The following is a 22,568-nucleotide window of genomic DNA, read 5'->3' on the forward strand; positions in this document are numbered from 1 at the left end:
GCATATGCTGCCACTCTTGTATTCATTTATTTTGCTAAACTTTTTTCTCTCGGTCTGTGTGTGTGTGTGTGTGTGTGTATGTGTATTTACATATATCTGTTTTATCCTTTGGCATAGGGAATGACTATCTGATGATAGGGTAGAGGGATGAATTTGGAAAGGAAAGTCATATCAAAATGGATGCCACACAATGATCTATTTCCCTCAACTACCAGGACCTGATCAGGCTTGGCAGAACTAGAACAAGGCCAACTCTGTGGAGAGATGAGCATTAAGGATTCATCATAAACTGTTTCAGTAAAGAGTGAGCACAATGATGTTGGGTTGCTGGGGAAGACTTTTCAGTCATACATATGCTCCTCCCCAATTTGTTCTGACATTATGACCAACCTAAATAATATCTCTAACTGGATTTAAGAAGCAAAACAGGAGGTGGACACAGGCTGGAAGTTAGTTCCCAGGTCAAGAAGATGAAAGCCAAATCACTTGACAATGGGAAATATCTGGTACCTTTTCATGTGGGGAGAAGTTGAATCTCCAGAGCCTCTGCCACACTGAAGAGAAACCTTATAACTGCCCTCAGTTGTACTATGTCAAGGCTTTTGCATTAAATACAAACCTTATATGCATATGGCCACTCATTCAGCCCAGAAGACCTACCAGAGTACGTATTGTGAGCTGTTCCATCAGAAAGACCATTTGCAGAATCACCTGTAGACATATAATCCCCATAAGTAGGTCATCCAATGTCCAGTGTCTGGCAAGAACTGTAACATAAACCTGGGCTATTGGTAGTATGTGCCCAAGAATGCTGCCACTAGTGGCAATCTTAGCCGCAAGGTATGTGTCAAAACCTCTGCAAATACCCAGGTTCTGCTGGAGCACACTCAAAGAGAGCTTCAGGCAGGGTTAAGGAGAAGAAACATTCCTGTGATGATTGTGATTGGTGCTTCTATACCAGGAAGAATATGATGAGACACCTGGTAGCACATATAGGGCACAAAATCTCCCTTTGTTGATATTGTTCCCAGATGTTTGTAAGGACCATAATTCAGCACGTAAATAAGTGACACTTAGAAAAATTACTGAAAATAAAGGCAGAACCAGTAGAAATGTTGAGACTCCTCAGCTGCAGCTCCTCAATCACAGTGAAAGAGTTCAGCCCAGGTCTGTGTGTGATATTCAGGGACATGATAGGGGTAACACCTTCTCAAAGATGTTACCTATGGGCATGTTGAGCACCTAACTTTCGGCTAAGGTCATGGATGCCCCATTCTCTGGTTAAAAAATTTTGGCCAATTTTCCTATGAAATCTTCCTCACATAGACTGACATACTATAATCCACATAGTCACAAAGAGTCCAACAAAACTGAACAACAACATAACTTCCAGTAATTCCTTGGACAGAATGGGCAGGAGAAAGGGCCTCCTTGTTTCCTTCCCTGACTTACTCATCCCTTCTGTACTACTACTCTGTATCAGTGTTGTGAGCAATTATACCATTTACACAGTTGATTCAGACAAATCTTTTCAGAGCATTTCATACCTTCTTTGTAAACAAAAACAAACAAGCGAACAAAGGAAAAACCCCAGCTCCTTAATTGAAATACTCTGCTCAGGAAAACCACATTGCACCATACACACTGGGCTCTAGACTACTACTCTTGACACATCAAGCCAGCCCCTACTGCGTGTAGGGTTAATACAACTGTATCTGTCAGTTGAAGCTATTTAAATTATTTACTGTATCATGGGCTCACTAATGAGAATAAATTAATACAGTAATTAAATATGCAGTAGGAAACTGGTACAGGTCCAATTTGTGAAAAATGCCTGTGTCAGCAGGCAGCAGATAATTATCACTGGTGGGAGACTATAAACATTTTTTAAACTTTTGCTCTGATAGCCAAGATCTCAAACTGCTCTTGAAATCTGGCATACACCTACACTTGGCGAATTGACTTCTATTCACTACACGGCTTCTCACACACCTCCTCCCAATTCTCAGCAAAATATAAGCCTGAGTAAAATATTTCTCCTAAAATTTGGCATTTGATATTGATACGTGAATTGAATGGTGGCAGGTAGTTGACATTTCAATATGTATTCCAGACACATAAAGTCATATACTGTGTTATTTACTAATCACAGGCAGGTACTGGTTAGTAAAAGCACTGTATTGTTAGTGGATGGACTATTTCTTTCATGACTAAAGAGAGAGAATACAGCTCTTTTAGTTGCTGTCCCAAGACACAATCTTATTTATTCTACTGTTGAAACCATAAGGTCATGCATCATTTCCAGAGAACAAATATGAAAGTAAATAGTCTTTTTCTCTTCCCTCCCCTTGTAAGAAAAAAGATGTGACCAGGGTGAAAGGCACTGCTTTGAGTCTTTAGAATGATCACAAGATACCCACTAACTGCCCTAGATGTTGCAACTATGATATTTTCTTGTCACTGTGGACCCTGGTTTGCTAAGGATGAGGAGTTGCAAAGGATGAGCATAATTGGCAGTATCTGTGCTAAAGTTTGGGAAAGCTAATGAGAGGAGCAGGGAGATAAAATCTGGGCACTTTTATTTCTGAGGGAAAGGAGACCTCCATCTCTTAAAAGTGTAGGCATCCTACTCAAGGTGATCTCCATGAAGCCTTCCTTGATATGCCAGTTAGCAATAAACTTTCTTGCTTGCCCCTCTCTTTCTCAAAGGACACGATACAGAATATTCTTATCGATTATTATATTCATTTTGTATGTGTCACTTCCCTGTATAGATTGTAAATATCTGATCAAAAGTTTGTATATCTGTCATACAGAATGCTGCAGAGGTATTCAATAAATGTTGATTTTTGTTGTAGTTTCAAACTCTATTTCAATTATTCAGTTTTCTTCACTTTAATTTAACTGATTCCACATACTCTTCCTATGGTTCAGTTAGTTATCTCTGACTACCATATAGACAGAAGCAGCTGTTATAAAACTTGTTTTCCTCAAGTTTTCTCTGTCCCAAGTAGGTTACAAATTTCACTTTAGAGACCATCAAATCTAACCTCCTATTTTACTTTGAGGAACTATAATTTAGAGAACTAAGACTCAGAGAAGTTAAATGACTGACTTAGATAGGTGGCACAGGGGATACAGTGCCCATCCTGGAGTCAAGAAAACATATTTCTAGGTTCAAATGTAGCCTCAGACACTAGATATGTGACCCTGGGCAAGTCATTTAACCCTGTTTATCTCAGTTTTGTCATCTGTAAAATAAGCTGGAGAAGGAAATGACAAACAATTCTAGTTTCTTTGCCAAGAAAACCCCAAATGAGGTTACAAAGATTAGGACATGACTGAACAACAAAAAGAGTCCCACAAGTAGCTAATAGTATAGCTGGAACTTCAACTCAAATCCTCTGAATCTAAGTCTAGTAAGAATATTCACTACCACACTCCTTCCCCAAAATTCGACCCTATATATTGAGCTTCCTAATCTTCCCAACTCTATACCTGAGGATCCCATAGATCTTTATCTATTTGTTCCTTTTGGTGGGATAGATGAAAGTCTAAGGAAGAGGAGGTTCTTCTATTTGACAAAGCAAATTCCTCTGCTTAGGCTCTAAAAACTTGTTCTTCTAGCCCTCTTGTAAATCTTGCTCCCCTAATCATTCCCTCCATGTCTCATTTTCGATCTGTTTCTTTCTCCTTATCTCTTCTATGAAACCAACATATATGCCTAGGCCCTAAAAAACAAAACAAAACAAACAAACAACAACAAAAAAAACTAGCTTGACACTGCCATTAGCTCAAACTATGATCTTATATCTCTCCTTCCTGTCATTGCAGAGCTACTAGAAAGAGTTGATTATTTTTCATACCTTTCCCTATTCACTCACTTCTCAATCCATTATAATCAGGGCTTTGATCCCATCCCTCTACTGAAATTATTTTCCCTAAGGATAACAACAATTCTACAATTCAGATGCATGACATGGATGATGATCCATAAAAAAAATAGAGAAAAAAGATAGGAGTGTCAATGAGAGATTGAAGGGGATACAGTAAATGGGTATGACATGGTTGCATATTCAGCTAAGAAGACAGAAATAGTCAAGAGGTAGCAGGGGACTCAGAGATAAGAGTCACAAAAAATAACAGAGGAGAAATACATTTATATGTATGTATATACATGCATATATATGCATATATGTATGTGTGTATATATACATGTACACATATATACATATACATACATACATATACATACATACATACATACACATACACACACACACACACACACACACACACACACACACATATATATATATATGAAGGGATGTCGGTAATGGTTAAATAAGTGTGACAGATTTTGCAAATGGAGAAATTGAGACCCAGAGAAGTTGTAACTTGCCAAAAGGTACATAGATAATCAATCAATCAACATGTGCTTATTAAGCAAATACTCTAGATTAAACTCTATATTCTCCCCTGGAAAATAATAAAGGAAAAAAATGAAAAGAATTCCTGCTGTCATGGAACTTACATTCTGTCAGGGGAGCCAGCATGTACTAATAGAAATATATTTAAATATGTACAAAATAATTACAAGGTAATTTGAGAGGGACAAAGCTCTAGCATTTGGAGAGGCTAAGGAATGCCTGTTGTGGAAGTTGGTACTTGAGGAAACTCGGGATTCTAAGAGGCTGAGGCAAGGATATTTTATTTCAAGCATTAGGATCAGCCTCTGCAGGGTCACTGAAACAGCAAATGGAGTACTGTTTATGACAATCAGCAATGGGAGGCCTGTTTGGCTGGACCATAGAATATATGAAGGTGAGTAATATATAATAAAGCTGGAAAAATAGGTTACAGTAAGTTGTGGAGTGCTTTAAAGACTAAACAAAGGAATTTGTATTTCATCACAGAGGTAATGAGGTGCCATTGAAGTTTATTGAGTAGATAAATGGGTGACATAATCAGCTCTGAGTTGTAGAAATATCACTTTGGAAACTTAGTGGAGAATGGCCTGGAAACGTGAAAGACTGGAGGCAAAGAGCAATTAGCAGGCAGATGCAATAGGTCAAATGATAGATGGTGAAACTTTAAATCAGTATGGTGGCCATGAGGATGGAAAGAAGAGCACAGATGTACAAGCTGGGCAACAAGACATTGTCACTCATTTGAGATTGGTCAATGAGAGCCCGATCTTTATGAGCATGTGCAGTGAACTTTGCCTGACGCAATCGCCTATGTGGATGTCAGTATATTTATAGGCATTCTATGCCTGTATTTGGTTCCTGAAGGAATCCCTTGTTTCAACAATCTGGCTAGCTGCTGTTGTAGGGGAGAAAGACCAACACAAGCCCAACAACAAGAATGCTGCCAAAGCCCAGGTTTTTTTGATCTGCTTTACTAAGGAAAGCAACTTTAAGGGGTTGATAATCTCACTTTAATCCAGCATACAAATACCACTCTCTTAGTTCAGGGGAAAAAGCCAGCACCCTGAACTTCAGAGCAAATACAAACAAATTACGAACATTGACAAACAGACCAAATACAATTCATAGTTACCAACATCTAAGTTCAGTCCGAGAGCTCACAACAAGGGTTGGCCCAGAGTCACAAGAGCCACCACAGCTGTGGGTAAGAGCTCCAAAAAATAGAAAGCCAACCCCTGGTTTTATATCTTTTTCAGGGTCTAAGTCGCATGTGCGACTCACCCACATGACCTAAAATTTTCACAAAGATACGACTTAAACCCATGTGGTCTAAAAGCCTCTGATGTCCCAAACATGTCACTCAAACCATGTAAACCAGGCCCTCCCCTGAGGCAAAGGAGGTCACCAAGGACTCCCAATCTAATCCAGGAAAACAAAGGTCAAACTCTTCAAGCACACTTGGTTGAACTGAGTGCTAAGAGCCCATTTTGATTGCCAACATACCCCTGAGGCAAGAAGCAGAGGGATCTAGTGCTTAGGGCTCCGATCCTACAGGTGAGAAGTCTCTTGTTTAAAATACATTTCTTGGGTTAGAATCTGGAGGTGATAAAGTTTGAGAATAAGGTCATGGGCTTGATCCTAGAGGTGACTAGTGAGATATGTAACATGTTGGTCTTGGACTAGATCCAATCCAACAAGAACTTTGTCCTCTATTCAGACTGGTGGTATCAGAGAATAGAACTGCTGTACTGATATGGTGCATGGCAATAGATCCCAGCAAATTCAAGATTTCAAAATAAGATTTTTTATTCCAAATCTAGTCCAGTTTACAATGAAATCTCATTTCCAGTTGTCTTTTCTCAGTCCCAATATTGCTTCATTCTTCTGTTGCTTTTAAACAATACTGGCCATTTCTTTCTCTCTTAACTTCAACGAAAATGATTTCACCTGGTTCTCTTATCTACCTTTGCAGTACCTTTTTTGAGACATAATCCATTTCTCAGTGCTTAAATATGAATGTCCATCTATCCTAAGTCCTTTTTTCACTCTATGCTCTCTTTCTTGGTGATCTCTTCAGGAATCATAGGGTTTATTATCATTTCTATTTAGATGACTCCCAGATTTGCAATACCAGCCATAACCTTCCTCCTGAATGCCATTTCACACTTCCAACTACCTGGAGGACAGTTTTCCCTAGATGTTCAATGATTCAAATTCAACATGTATCCAACAACCTCTTTATCTTTCTATAGAGGGTTCATCTCTCTTCCAAACTCTTTTCCTACCCTCTCAGGCTTCTATGTTTAAAATCTTAGAACCATCTTTGACTCTTTTTCCTTCTTTCTTACCACCTATATGCAGTACATTGCCACATCTTATAATCAATCAGTACTCAATAGCAGTGCTCCAACATATCCCTTTCTTTCCATTCACAGTTCTCACCCCATGCCTGAGACCTTCTCACTTCCTGCCTGTACTATTATAACAATATCCTAAGTGGTCCTCTTGTTTCTAACAACTGTCCTCTTCAATCATTTCTCCACACAGCTGCATAGGTAGGGTTTCCAAAAAGTCTTAGTAGAGTTTTAAGCTTATTAAAACTTATTTCATTTAAACCTATTCAAGGTTAAAACTGCACCAAGACTTTGGTGACAACTTATATATCAGATCATATGACTTATCCACCAGAAATCTTTCAGTGGGCCATTGCCTGTAGTATAAAATACAAACTCTTTGGCCTAGCATTTAAGCTTCTTTTCAATCTGGTCCCCACATATTTTTTCAATCTTATCTCACATGACTTCCTTTTATATTCTATGTCCCAGCTCATTGAACATATACCACTTGGCCTCCAAACTTGACATTCCATCTTCATGCTTCCATGCAACTGACAAAATCATCTTCCATGCCTTCAATCCATTCTCTCCACAGCACTACTTCTGAGTTCTTGCTTTGTCTCAATTCAGCATTACCTTCCCTATGAAGACTTTCTTTATGCTTCCAATTGTTAATGTTTTCTTCCTCCTTTGTATGGCCTTGTATTTGCTTATCTGTGCATAGACTGAATCTGCCTTTGTCGAGACTAGGGTCTGGTCTACTTTTCTCTTTCTTTTCTTAGGGCCTAGAATAGTACTATATACAAATTAGACACTAAGTATTTGTTGAATTGAATTGAATTGTGTCTTTTGCATGCATGTTATGCACAGTTTAAAATATGAAAAGATAGGCAGAAAAAAATCCCTTTGGGGACTGATTTCACAGCTGTTTGTCAAAGAAGGATCTTCAGATTCAGAGAAGCAATGTAACCATAGGTGATAAGAGCCATATCAGTTTTTAGGACACTTAGAAGTTCTGAGATAGTGAGCAGCGTGCCAAGTGTTTTCAAACAAGCTAAGATTAGAAGAGATGAAATCCAAGAATCCAACATGAAGGACTTCATGACTTCTGAAAGCAGATTTTGGAAATGAGTATTGAAATGTAGATGAGGGAAGAAAGTAGAGAACACTTAATGCATGAAGGTAAAAGGACAAATTTACACTGAGGTGATGCTTCCTAAAATAAGGAAAAGACGATTTAGATGCTTCTTTGTCCTTTTGCCAGGCTCCCTTATTTGATATCATAGTACTTTATACTTCTCTTATGTACTTAACACATTCTGTTTATGTCGTATTTATCTGTGTACATATTTTAGGCAGTTAGGTCATCCAGTAGACAGAGCTCTAGACCTGGAGTCTAGAAAACCTGTATTTAAATATAGTGTCAGACTCATTGTGCAGTCAGGGCAAGGCACTTAACCTCTGCCTAACTCAATTTCTTCATCTGTAAAAAGGGGATAATTAAACCACTTATCTCCAAGTGTTATTGTGAGGATCAAATGATAGAATATTTGTAAAGTACTTTTTTAATTTTAAAATTCTTTATAAATTTAGCTATTCTAAATGTCCTAATCCCTCTATATTTCAGAATTGGACTCATATCTTATTTATTTATTTTTATATCTTTTCTAGTTCCCATACAAGAGCATTATTCTAGAAGGTTGTTGATAAATGTTACATGAGTAAATATCCTCCCCATCCTCCTTTCTTAGAACTAGTTGTAATATTGACATGTGGTTTTCCTGAAGGGGAAACATCTATGGAGGATGGCTTCACTCAGTTGCTTGTCCGAGCCCATTCATTCCACAAATATTAATTTAAAAAAATTCTCATGGCATGAAAAGTCCTCTGCTACACTCTAGAGAAGATAATATGTTTAATCAAGATGTGGTCCCTGCATGAGACAAAATTATTAGATTTGAGAGTATATACAAGCACCCATCAGTTTTCATTGATGGAATCTATTCTGGCAAGAAAACAAAAGGAAAAAAGGGAAAGTTTTATTAATGTTTTTCCTTCCCTTTCTCCACATGCACTTTCCATCAAGGCAAAGCCCTTCAGAGGTATAATACTGCTCTAAGTGGTCTGGTATATGAGGTAAAAGAAGGCTGAAGGGCTCTGCCAGGTTGATTTCTCTTCCAGCATAGTGCTTTCTTCTCAATACTCATTATTTTTAATTGCTCTTTTCAGAGATCCTGAAACCTGTTTCCCTTGGATTCCTCATTATTCATCTTAAAGCACAATCTGATTTGCTTCACTAGAAAAGAAGAAAAAAATCCATGTTCCATAATTTGAAAGATGCAATACACTATCACAGGGTTTATACGTCTTCAAAGCCCAGCAGGATGCAGATTGGAACACAGGAGGGAGTTTCATAGAGTTGTTACATACACAAACACTGGGCCTGCCAGCCAGCTCCAGGGAGGACCACCACAGGCCAGTAAAAATTCTGCAGTTTGGGTTTTGATTTAATCACCAAGTATCCACCATGAAGCAGAACCATCCAAACTCCTGTGTTCCTGTTTCCTAGGTGTCCACATTCAGAGACTGGAATTATAAGAGAAGAATATTATTATTGAATCTCTAATGCTGAAAGTAACGTTAGAGACCACCTAGCCCAAATGCTCAACCAATGCAGGAGTGTCCTGAAGGCCAGTGTAATGGAGTGGTAAAAGCCCTAGGTTTGAAGTCAGAAGACCTGAGTGCAAATCCCCAGTTTAACTACCTAGCTGTGTGAACTTGATCAAGTTGCCTAACATTCTTGCTCTCAGTTTGCTCATCTGCAAAATTGAAGGGGTTGGATACTTGCTAAGGCCCTTTCCAGATCCACATTTGTGATTCTATGATATAGCCTGAAGAAAGATTGGACCACTAAATGTATAAATAGGGTGTCCCAAAAGTCTTAGTGCAGCTATATCTTTAATAAGGTTATTAGTAATAGTAATAAATAAGCTTAATAAGTTTATAAATAATAAATAAACTTATTAAGCGTACAACTGTACTAAGGTGTAATAAGCTTCATAACCTTATTCAGTTTAGAATCGCACTAAGACTTTTGGTATACTCTGAATAGTTATTTGAGTAGCGTCCTTAGTTTACAAACTGCAACAAAAATTCTGAGTATAGACTTCAACTCCTAACCTGCCTGGGCCTATCATAAGCCCCTTTATTCTATTCCTGAAGTGGTGGCACACTGGTCAGAAACAAAAACAAAAGTTCACAAATATAATGGATATAATTAAAGATACTCTCAAAGTACATAGTTTCCAAACCCATGGCGGGACTTCTCATTCTTCTTCCCTGGAAGGAAGGAGATATGGGTAGTTAGTTAATACTACAATAGAAAGAGTGATTTGAATTCAAATCCCAGTTCTGACATTCACTAACTATGTGATAAGAGATGAAGTCACTTCACTCTCCTTAGTGTGGCACTTGAGGTTTTGAAATAATTGCACTTCATAAAACTGTTTGTATATCATAAAGCTAAAATAATTAAATCTATTTCTATTATGGTCACTAACCTATTATACATACAATTATTTTTTAGTTGAGTATAATAGTGTATCCTATTTCCATAGTTACATGGTTTATAAAACATTTTTTATACAGTAACCTTTTAGGTAGACTGTATAAGCGGCATGATATTCATTTATACAGACAGAGATACTGAGGTTCAGTAAGGTGAAATGACTTATCCAGACTCACAAAGTTGTAAACCAATTGAGCAGGAATTCATACCCACATATCTAGGCTTCATATTCAGTCTCTTTAAGTTGTGAGGACTCTCAGATTCAAAAACAAATGTCTTATAAACATTGCCCATTAATATTTTATCAATCTTCCTCATCATATTTTTTTTTCATCAAAATTGAAATGATTCGGGGTCTGAGCCAAGATGGTGGCTGGAAAGCAGGAACTTGCTTAAGCTCTACCCCAAATCCCTGCAAACACCTGCAAAAATGGCTCTGAACAAATTCTAGAGCTGTAGAATCCACAAAAAAGCAGAGGGAAACTAGTCTCCAGCCCAGGAGAGCCTGAACAGTCTCTGGGAAGGGTCTATCACATGGTGGTGGGAGTGAAATGCAGCCCAGCATGAGCCATGCCAGGACAGACCAGACCTGGAATCGCCCAGCCAGAACAGGCCTTAGGGCCATGAATCAGTGAGCTGTGGCAGTTACCAGACTTCTCAACCCACAAAGGCCAAAGAGCAGGTTAGTGGGAAAGTGTGGGATTGAGGTTAGAGGGGTCCAGCCCCATCCCTGGGGGTGGCAGAAGTGGTGCAGCAGTGGCAGTGGCAGTGGCAGCAGCAGGAAGATCCTGAGGCTGCTTCCAGAGCTCCAGCATCAGCTGCTTCCCGAATCCCTGGCTCACACTGTGGAAGGAATTAAGCGGCAGATCAGAGTGGGAGTGCAAGGAGCACTTTGTAGGCACGGAGGCAAGTTCTCTTGCTGTGCCTGCTTGGATCTGGATGGTTATCCTGATTGGCAGCTCTTGGGGAAGGAGGAGCACTGCTGTGACAGAGCCTGCGGTGACAATGGAGTAGAAGTAGCTCTGAAAACAGCAGCGCTTGGGCCCTAAAGCTTAGGACAAAGTACTCTATACTCTACAAGAAGTCACAGCCTGACAAAAAGCTCAAGGGTCAAGTAGTTGGCTGGAAACATGAACAGGCAGTGAAAATGAACTCAGACTCAAACTCTGACTCAAAATCAAACACTAGATTCCTTTTTTGGTGACAAAGAAAAGCAAAACATAAAGCAAGAAGAAGTTAACAAAGTGAAAGAGCCTATATCAAAAACCTCCAAGAAAAATGTGAATTGGTCTCAGGCCATGGAAGAGCTCAAAAAGGATTTGGAAAAGCAAGTAAGAGAAGAAGAGGAAAAATTGGGAAGAGAAATGAGAGTGATACAAGAAAACCATGAAAAAACAACTCAAAAACTTGCTAAAGGTTGCCCCAAAAATACTCAAGAAAATATCACCGTAAAGAATAGACTAACCCAAAAGTCAAAAGAGCTACAAAAAGCCAATGAGGAAAAGAATGCCTTGAAAGGCAGAATTATCCAAATTGAAAAGGAGGTCCAAAAGACCAGTGAAGAAAATACTACCTTAAAAATTAGATTAGAGCAAGTAAAAGCTAGTGACTTTATGAGAAATCAAGATATAAAACAGAACCAAAGGAATGAAAAAATGGAAGACAATGTGAAATAGCTCATTGGAAAAAACACTGACCTGGAGAATACATCCAGGAAAGATATTTTAAACATTATTGGACTACATGAAAGCCATGATCAAAAAAAAGAGCTTAGACATCATCTTTCAAGAAATTATCAAGGATAACTGCCCTGATATTCTAGAGCCAGAAGCTAAAATAGAAATTGAAATAATCCACCAATCACCTCTTGAAAAAGATCCCAAAAAGAAAACTCCTCGGAATATTGTCACCAAATTCCAGAGTTTCCAGGTCAAAGAGAAAATACTGCAAGCAGCCAGAAAAAACAATTTGAATATTGTGGAAACATAATCAGGATACTACAAGATCTAGCAGCTTCTACATTAAGGGATCAAAGGACTTGGGATATGATATTCTGGAGGTCAAAGGAGCTAGGATTAAAACCAAGAATCACCTACCCAGCAAAACTGAATATAACGCTCCAAGGCAAAATATGGACTTCAATAAAATACAGGACTTTCAAGCTTTCTTGATGAAAAGACCAGAGCTGAATAGAAAATTTGACTTTCAAATACAAGAATCAAGAGAAGCATGAAAAGGTAAATAAGAAAGAGAAATCATAAGGGACTTACTAAAATTGAACTGTTTGGTTTACATTTCTACATGGAAATATGATGTGTATAATTCATGAGACCTTTCTCAGTATTAGGGTAGTTGAAGGGAATATACATAGGCAGAGGGCACTGGGTGAGTTGATTATGAAGGGATGATATCTAAAAAAAATAAAATTAATGGGTGTGAGAGGAATATATTGAGAGAGGGAGAAAAGGAGAGATAGAATGGGGTAAATTATCTCACATAAAAGTGGCAAGAAAAAGCAGTTCTATTGGAAAGGAAGAGGGGGCAAGTGAGGGGGAATGAGTGAATCTTGCTCTCATTGGATTTGACTTGAGGAGGGAATAACATACACACTCAATTGGTTATCTTACTCAACAGGAAAGTAAAGGGAAGGGGATAAAAAATGGGGGATGATAGAAGGGAGGGCAGGTCAGGGGAGGAGGTAATCAAAAGCAAACATTTTTGAAAAGGGACAGGGTCAAGGGAGGAAATTGAATAAAGGGAGAGAGGATAGGATGGAGGGAAACAGATTTAGTCTTTCACAACATGAGTATTGTGGAAGTGCTTTACATAATGATACATGTCTGACCTATGTTGAATTGCTTGCCTTCCTAGGGAGGGAAGAGGGGAGAGAATTTGGAACTCAACATTTCAAAAGCAGATGCTCAAGAAAAAGTTGTTTTTGCATGCAGCTGGGAAGCAAGATATATAGGGAATAATCCACAGAAATCTGTCTTGCCCTACCAGAAAGTAAGGGGGAAGGGAATGTGGGGGGAGTGGGGTGACAGAAGGGAGGGCTGACTGGGGAATGAGGCAATTAGAATATATGCCATCTTGGAATGGAGGGAAGGGTAGAAATGGGGAGAAAATTTGTAACTCAAAATCTTGTGGAATTCAGTCTTGAAAACTAAAATATTAAATAAAAATGATAAAATAAAATGAAAAAAGTGAAATGGTTCTTTTTAAAATTACCAAATTAATTTTAATTGTCATATATCTAATGGCCTCTTCTTGAACTTAATTCTTTCTTGAACTCCCTCCCCCCCACCAGCATTTGACCTTGTTAAACACCTTGTACTCCTGCATAATAACTCTTCTCTGGGTTTTCATTACAATTAAATAGGCTTCAGTCTCTTTTTCTCAATCTTCAATAATTTCATATCCATTCATTGTGAGTGTCCCACAAGGCTCTGTCCTGGTCCTCTTTTTCTTTATTCCCAGTATTCTTTCATTTGATGATCTCAGTAGGTAACATGGGTTAAATTATTTTTTTTATGTGAATAATTCTTAGATCTTATATCCAGCCCTAGATTGTCTCCTGAGCTACAGTACCTCATAACCAATTGTGTTGGACAGCTCAAAGTGGATGTCTCATAAGCATCTTAAACTCAATATCTCCTCCCTAAAAAACAAAACAAAACACAATTATCTTTCCTCTAAAACTCTCTTATTTTTTCCATTACTCTGTTACTATGAAGAGGGCTACAATCCTCTCAGTCAAGCAGTCCCATTTTTTCTTGCTCACCTTAAAAATCTAATCCATTGTCAAAATCTAACTTCTCTACATCTCTCAAATGTGTTCCCTTTTCTCTACTTACAGCTGCTACTCTTGTCCTTGCTTTCATCATCTCTGCCTTAGTCTTCTGACTGGTCTCCCTTCTTCAAGTCTCTCCCATCTCTAATTCATCTCCCACTTACCTTACAACAGTCTTCTAAGTAACATTCACTGCTCTTAGCTATCTGGCCTTTTCCTAATTTTACAATCTTCTTACGTTCTACTCCTTTCCACATACTTAAATGACTTAACAAAAGTGATTTGCAGCTTAAACCACTACACAAATGCTGGCTCTTATTCCTACTGCTACTACTCCTCAATCTACACTGGTCCTCTCAATGTTGCATGTACATGATATGTCATATCCAATGCCTATACCTCTGTGGCCTTGCACTGACAGATCTCCTGGCCTTGAAGGGTATCCTTCCCACTCTCCTATTCTTAGACTCCCTGGCTTGCTTTAAGACTCAGCTCAAGGAATATCCAGTCCAGAAGACCTTTGTTTTCTCTTCCCCCTTTGCAGCCCTCAGTTGCTAGGTCCATCTGCTCAGCTTATGTTCCCTCTCTTCTGGATTTATGTTGCATGTTTTGATTTATATATGTTGCTTCCCTTATTAAAATGCAAGCTCCATGAGGGTCAGGACTATTTTTGCTGTTTTTATATATCTAGTCCTTAGAACTGAGCCAAGCATGCAAATCCTTTTTGATCGACTTAGATTCAGATTTAGAGTTTGATGATCTCTTAGCTTGTAACTAACTCAACTCTATCATTTTAAAGATGAGAAACTGAGGCCAAGAAAGGTTAATTGACTTGTTTATTATTGACAGGAACAATTTTCTTAGTTAGACTTTGAACCCAAGTCTTTTAGGCTCCTAGGAATAACCTGAACCACTATATCATACATAGGAATGTGATCAAAATGGTGAAAGGCCTTCAGTTCATGACATATGAGTATTGGTTGAAGGAACTGGGGATATGTAGAATGGAGAGGGGGTCAGACTTGATAACAATCTTGAGTATGTAAGGAACAGTCATTTATAAGATATATATATATATATACATATACATATATATATATATATATATATATATATATATATATATATATATAATTTTTGACTCTAGAAGGCAGAACTAGGAGAAATGAGTAGAAATTGTAGACAGGCAAAATTAAAGTTGTTGAAAAGAAAAATTTCCTATTATCCAAAAGTAGTACGGGTTGTCTGGGAAGGAATAAATTCCTTTTAATGATACCTTCATTTAGATGTTGAATAACCACTTCTCAGTGATGTTGTAAGGAAAATTATTATGCCTCAGACACTTAGTTGCCCTGTGACCCTGGGCAAGTCACTTAATCCTGTTTGCTTCAGCTTCCTCATCTATAAAATGAACTGGAGAAAGAAATGGCAAACCATTCCTGTATTTTTGCAAGGAAATTCCCAATTACACTCATGGCGAGTAGGACATGACTGAAATGACTCAACAATAACTATAAAAACACAAGATGAGCTAGATGGCCTATGAGGCATCTTCTAATTGACAGTCTGCAATTTTCTAACATTTTTCTTTATAATCTTCAAAAGACCTTTACTTCTCTACAGCTTTAATTCAATTATTATTTTTGTTTACTTCTTTATTTGTTTTAATTTTTTTAATTTTATTTTTAATTTATGGAATAAAAAAAAATTCCATAATATAGTACAATAGAAAGATAATTGTTCATGAAACTGCAAATTTATTATTCATAACTTGCTATTCCTTTCAAATATACCACAAAATTGTCATTTATATTTTTATTTTATCATTCTCTGTATATAAATTATATCCCCTCCCCCCTCTCTCTCGCATCCAAACTATACATGCTCTTGTATGTAGAGACTGTATCTTTTGTCATCCCGGGGATAGTGTTTTCATGCTCATAGAGGTTAGAACTAGAAGGCACCTGAAAGATCACTGAGGGTCAAGTCCTCATTTTACAGAATGGGAAATGAAGTGTACCATTTGCCCAGTATCACATAATTAGTGAATAGCAAAGATCAACTCCAAAGCCAGTATTCCTTTTCATTACTCCCCACTTTTTCTTCATAGCAGGTAAACAGTCAATGTTTGTTTAATTGAAAACTAAATAGAAATGAATTAAATGCTTAAATCTTTGCCTGCTACTCCACTGTCTAAGGAAATCACCAACTCTCATCCTTACCTTTGTGGCATGAAATGAAGTGACTGCATACACACCTCAAGAGCCTTGACAAAAAGTTGCTCATCAAAATTTTTGCCTTGGAATGCAAGTTCCTAGAGGGCAGAGAATGTATCTTACTTAGTATTTTCTATCTCTGACACTCAGCAGAGCCTTATGTATAACATATGCCTAATATATCTTGCTGAATTCAATCACTTGGGAAATTGAGTCCCTCCCTATGGCATAAACCATGAGGATTTAATCATGAAAACTGTGGCCAGGATTGACCAAAATAAAGTTCTCACGCTTGCTCTCTTCCCTACTGAGAGCACAATTGCTTCCCATAGGAAACCACATGCAATGTTTTCACAATCCTGGAATCCCCGAGTTAATTTTATGGCAGCCATTCCTCATGTCAGAACACCCACTGTTAGTTTGGAACATCTTTATTGCTTCAACAGTGAAAGTTGGTTTAGGTCAATTACATTAATAAGGTTAATAAGTTACATAGTGAAGTTTCATATGGCCAAGGTGAGACTGCTCATAACTCAATTAAAAGGAAAAAAGGTTAAAAGCTTTTAATTGGAGAACATGCATTCCAGGTCAGATGAGCTGTAAATATCATTATGAAACTAGGATTAAATAAAATAAGATTATCCAACGATGTTGTTGAAAGATCCATATGTGGAACTTTATCTAAGATCTCCATCACACTGATCCCAAATGATTTGATATGACCTGTTTCTCTACAAGACTCAAAGAATAGCAGGAGATTTTACATTTTTCTGTTTAAGTCCATCAATGTAGATATTTTAAACAAAAGCAATTTGATGGAGTAAAAATGGATAAGGAGACTTGAGTATGAGTTCAGGCTCTTTCACTAACCAACTATAAGACTTTTGGCATGGCACTTCTCCCTAGGACTCAGTTTTCTCATATATAAAGCGACTTTGATAATGTGATCATTTCTGATAATTATTACACTTTAAACATCTATGTAGAGTTACTTTTCAGAGACTTAGGCATTTTTCTAGAGACTGCTGGAATTTCTCACTACAGCTCTCTAGTGAGCCTGGAGCACTGAGCCTGGAGTCAGGAAGCCTTGAGTTCAAATTCAGCTTCATACAACTAATAACGTCATGACCCTGGGCAAATTACGTAACTTCTTTTTGCCTCAGTTTCCTCAATGGCAAGATGAGGATAGTAACAGAACCTAACTTGAATGGTTTTCATGAAATTCTAAAGAGATATTTGTAAAGATGTGAGCACAATTTTTGACACATAGTAGGTCCTTAATAAATGCTTATTTCCTTCCTTTGTTAACATGGCCTTAGTGATACGATCAGAGATTTAGAGCTGTAAGAAATATTAGAAGTCAATGAATCTAATCTCATTTTATACTTGAAGAAACTAGGGTCAAGAGAGAATAAGTGATTTGACCAAGGCACTAGGCGAAGTGTTGGGGATAAAAAGCCAGGAAAAAACAACCCCTGACCTGAAGAAGCTTAATTCATTCTAATGGAGGAGACAATATGAAAAACACTTTTTATATACGAGATACATCTATTTCATTTATATCTATAGCTATACACACACATAATTCTTCTCTTTTTCTTCTGTTTTTCTTTTTCCTTCTTTCTTCCTTCCTTCTTTTTCTTCTTTCCTTCCTTCTTTTTCCTTTCATTTTTTCTATCCATCCATTCATGCATGCATGTTTACAAACTTAAACATACAATGTCCTAAAAATATTACTGCAGTTTTGAACTTAAATGGCTTAAATGGGGGAGGTTGTCAAGGAAGCTGGGAAAAGTGGGAAAGAATTCTAAACTTGGGACATACCCACTGAAAAGGCACGAAGTTGAGATATGTTAGGTCCTGTGCAAGGAAGAGCAAGACAGGACATGGAGGGGAATAAGGCATGAGAATACTAGAAAAGTGGAAAGTGGTGAAGTTCTGAAGGGCTTTCAAAGCCAAATTGATGATTTTATACTATCTTCTGGAGATGAAAAGGAGTCACTGGAGTTTTCATGATCATATCTGTGCTCAAGGAAGACCACTTTGACTGCCAAGTGGAGGATGAACTGGAGTGGGGAGTGATTTGAGGCAGAGCTACTAAACAGACATTCTGGGGAACATCATTCTTCCCTCAGTTTTAGTAAGAGAATTGCATTTAGAGTCAAAGATCCTAGTCTGGAATGCCAGTTCTGAAATATTACTATAGATGTGACCTAGGCCAAGCTCCTTAACTATCTAGTCCTTAGTTTCCTTATCTGCAAATTGAGAGAGCTGTACTAAATTAACTTCAAGGTCCACTCTTTCTCTAAATCCTGTGATCCTGACTCCTTGTCACGAAAAGGTGACAAGTATCAGGAGGGGAGAAGAAAGTATTTACTTGGGTCAGAAAGTTCTTAATAAAGCTATACCTATTAATAATTAGAGAGACAGAATAACAGACTTGGAATCATGAGAGAGCACGTTTCTTATCCCAGCCCTAACACGAGCTGTATGATCCTGAGCAAATTATTCAATTTATTTAAACCTCAGTATCTTTATCTAAAAATTAGGATAGGATACGAAGCAAGGAAGCGGTTGTAGGAAAGTGCGGTCCCTCTTGGAGGCTGGGGGCGGGATTTTCTTCCAGCTGCAGCCTATAAGAGTGCAATGTCTCCAGAGAGACAGCGCCAGGCTCCAATCGGGAGTAGCTTATGTTTCGCTTTTGGGAGCAGTTGGCTACAGCGTTGTTACACCTCGCCGCCCCCCCGGCCCCCACCCGCCGAAAACTTCGGTTTCCGGGGAGATTCCAGGAGGTGCCTTCCAGTCTGGGGAACATAGCCAGTGGCAACAAGACGTCCAAAACGCTCGCGGAGGAGGCGGCAGCGACCCCAGACGGAGGAGCAGCGACCCAAGCCCGGGGCCGCGGATACTGTGGACACAAGGGCCCCAGCACCGCCCAGGACCAGTGGAGATAATATATTTATGGGCCTGTCAAAGATCTATACCTACGTGAGCCCGCAGAGATCCTCTGGAACTCGTCCTCTAATCTAGGAGGAAAACTCTGTTGCACATCATCAAGTCATATGCCAGAGGAAAGCCTTAACCGAAATGCCCAAGAAAGAAGGGGAAAAGGATTGGCAGCTCTATGAAATCAGAAGAGCAGAAAGGCAAAGACCTGAGGAGGGATTCTCTGGAGACCCTTCCAAACCACAAATCCATAGGTGCAGGAAACCCCAAAGCCATGGCGCTGCCTGCCAGTGCTGCTGATGCCTCCGGCGCGAAGCATGCCCCGAAGAAAACCCCAAAATCAAGCAGGCCTCCAGGAGAAAAGCTCGGGGAAAAATTCACCAGAATCGCAAAGTCACTGATTATTACCCTGTGCGACCCAGCTCCCGCAAAAGCAAAGCTGTGATATAGTCAGAAGAAAAGATAAAACTGGACGAATTAATTGAAAGCTAGAAGGAAGACGGCAGGAAGATCGGTATCATCGATGGCAAAGGCAGAGAGTGATAGCCACCCAACAGTTTACAAGAGGAAAGTTTGTGGTAGAGTATCATTGAGATCACTGACGCCAAGAATAGAGAGGCCCTCTACACTCAGGATCCTTCAACAGGCTGCTTGCTACATGTGCTATTTTCAGTACCCGAGCAAAACCTACTGTGTGGATGCCGCTCAAGAAACAGATCTTCTCGGGAGACTGATCAATCACAGCAAGTGTGGTAACTGCCAAACCAAACTCCACGACATTGACTACGTGCCTCACTTCATCCTCCTCACCTCAAGGGACATCAAAGCTGGCGAAGGGCTGCTGTATGACTATGACGACAGCAGCAAAGCTTTCCCGGAAGCCCAACTGTGGCTCAAACACTGACCTGTGCTTCACTGGACAAATTCCCCTCGAAAAGAATTAGAGTTTTTCTTGTTTTGGGGGGGAGGGGGCGTAGGGGTTACACCTAAATTTAGTGAATTACTTCTGATGTTTTTAAATCTATTAAAATGCCTTTTCACTGTAGTAATTACAAAAAATCTGCTGCAAGTTCCCTCCCCAGAAGGTGTGTGTGTGTGTATTTGTATGTATGTGCGGATGTGTGTATATGTATATGTATACATATATATATATGTATATATATATATATATATATATATATATATAATTTTTAATCATTATTTATTTATTTAATATTTTTTGTTTTCAGCATTAATTTGCTGAAATATGCCATGTATTCTGATTGCCCCGTTCCCCAGTCAACCCCCCTTCTGTCAGCCCACTCCCCGCCCCATCCCTTTTTCCCTTACTTTCTTGTAGGGCTAGGTAGATTTTTATGCCCCCATTGTCTGTATATCTTATTTCCTAGTTGCATGTAAAAACTTTTTTTTTCGAACATCTGCTTTTAAAACTGAGTTTCAAATTCTCTCCCCTCTTCCCTCCCCACCCACCCTCCCTAAGAAGGCAAGTAATTCAACATAGGCCACATGTGTATCATTATGCAAAACTCTTCCACAGTACTCATGTTGTGAAAGAATTTTGCTCCTTCCTATCCTATCCCCTTTTATCCAATTTTCTCCCTAGACCCTGTCCCTTTTCAAAAGTGTTTGCTTTTGATTACCTCCTCCCCCTATCTGCCCTCCCTTATATCACCCCCCCTTTTTATCTCCTTCCTCCTTCTTTCCTATGGGGTAAGATACCCAATTGAATGTGTATGTTATTCCCTCCTCAGGTCAAATCCAATGAGAGCAAGATTCACTCATTCCCCCTCACCTGCCCCCTCTTCCCTCCCAACAGAACTGCTTTTTCTTGCCACTTTTATGTGAGATAATTTACCCCATTCTATCTCTCCCTTTCTCAATATATTCCTCTCTCATCCCTTAATTTGATTTTACTTGTTTACTCCCTTCATAGTCAACTCACCCTGTGCCCGCTGTCTATATATATATATATATATATATACGTATATTCTCTTCAGCTACCCTAATACTAAGGTCTCATGAATTATACACATCATCTTTCCATGTAGGAATGTAAACAAAACAGTTCAACTTTAGTAAATCCCTTATGATTTCTCTTTCTTGATTACCTTTTCATGCTTCTCTTGATTCTTGTGTTTGAAAGTCAAATTTTCTATTCAGTTCTGGTCTTTTCACTGAGAAAGCTTGAAAGTCCACTATTTTATTGAAAATCCATATTTTGCCTTGGAGCATGATACTCAGCTTTGCTGGGTAGGTGATTATTGGTTTTAATCCTAGCTCCATTGACCTCCAGAATATCATATTCCAAACCTTTCAATCCCTTAATGTAGAAGCTGCTAGATCTTGTGTTACTCTGATTGTGCTTCCACAATACTCAAATCATGTCTTTCTGGATGTTTGCATTATTTTCTCCTTGATCTGGGAGCTCTGGAATTTGGCAACAATATTCCTAGGAGTTTTCTTTTTGGGATCTTTTTCAGGAGGTGATAGGTGGATTCTTTCAACTTCTATTTTACCCTCTGCCTCTAGAATATCAGGGCAATTCGCCTTGATCATTTCTTGAAAGATGGTATCTAGGCTCTTTTTTTTGATCATGGCTTTTAGGTATTCTAATAATTGTTAAATTATCTCTCCTGGATCTATTTTCCAGGTCAGTGGTTTTTCCAATGAGATATTTCACATTGTCTTCCATTTTTTCATTCCTTTGGTTCTGTTTTATAATACCTGGATTTCTCATAACGTCACTAGCTTCCACTTGCTTCAGTCTAATTTTTAAGGTAGTATTTTCTTCAGTGGTCTTTGGACCTTCTTTTCCATTTGGCTAATTCTGCCTTTCAAGGCCTTCTTCTCATTGACTTTTTGGAGCTCTTTTGCCTTTTGAGTTCATCTATTTTGTAAGGTGTTATATTCTTCAGTATTTTTTTGGATCTCCTTTAGCAAGTCATTGACTTGTTTTTCATGGTTTTCTACCATCATTCTCATTTCTCGCCCCAATGTTTCCTCTACTTCTCTAACTTGCTTTCCCATATCCTTTTTGAGCTCTTCCATGGCCTAAGACCACTTCATGTTTTTCTTGGAGGCTTTTGATGTAGGCTCTTTGAGTTTGTTGACTTCTTCTGGCTGTATGTTTTGGTCTTCTTTGTCATCAAAGAAAGATTCCAAAGTCTGAGACTGAATATGAGTGTGTTTTCGCTGCCTGGCCATGTTCCCAGCAAACTACTTGACCTTTGAGTTTTTCATCAGAGCATGACTGCTTGTAGAGTAGAGAGTACTTTGTCCCAA

At 38.6% G+C, this 22,568-nt stretch overlaps 2 pseudogenes; both read left to right on the forward strand.

The window, feature by feature from the left end:
- The first annotated feature begins 381 nt into the window (after positions 1–381).
- LOC118842345 lies at positions 382–1,246 on the forward strand (annotated as a pseudogene).
- Positions 1,247–19,030: 17,784 nt separating this feature from the next.
- On the forward strand, positions 19,031–20,190 carry LOC118842346 (annotated as a pseudogene).
- Positions 20,191–22,568: the final 2,378 nt, after the last annotated feature.

Source organism: Trichosurus vulpecula, chromosome 3, assembly GCF_011100635.1.
Source record: "Trichosurus vulpecula isolate mTriVul1 chromosome 3, mTriVul1.pri, whole genome shotgun sequence".
In the NCBI taxonomy this organism is placed as follows: domain Eukaryota; kingdom Metazoa; phylum Chordata; class Mammalia; order Diprotodontia; family Phalangeridae; genus Trichosurus; species Trichosurus vulpecula.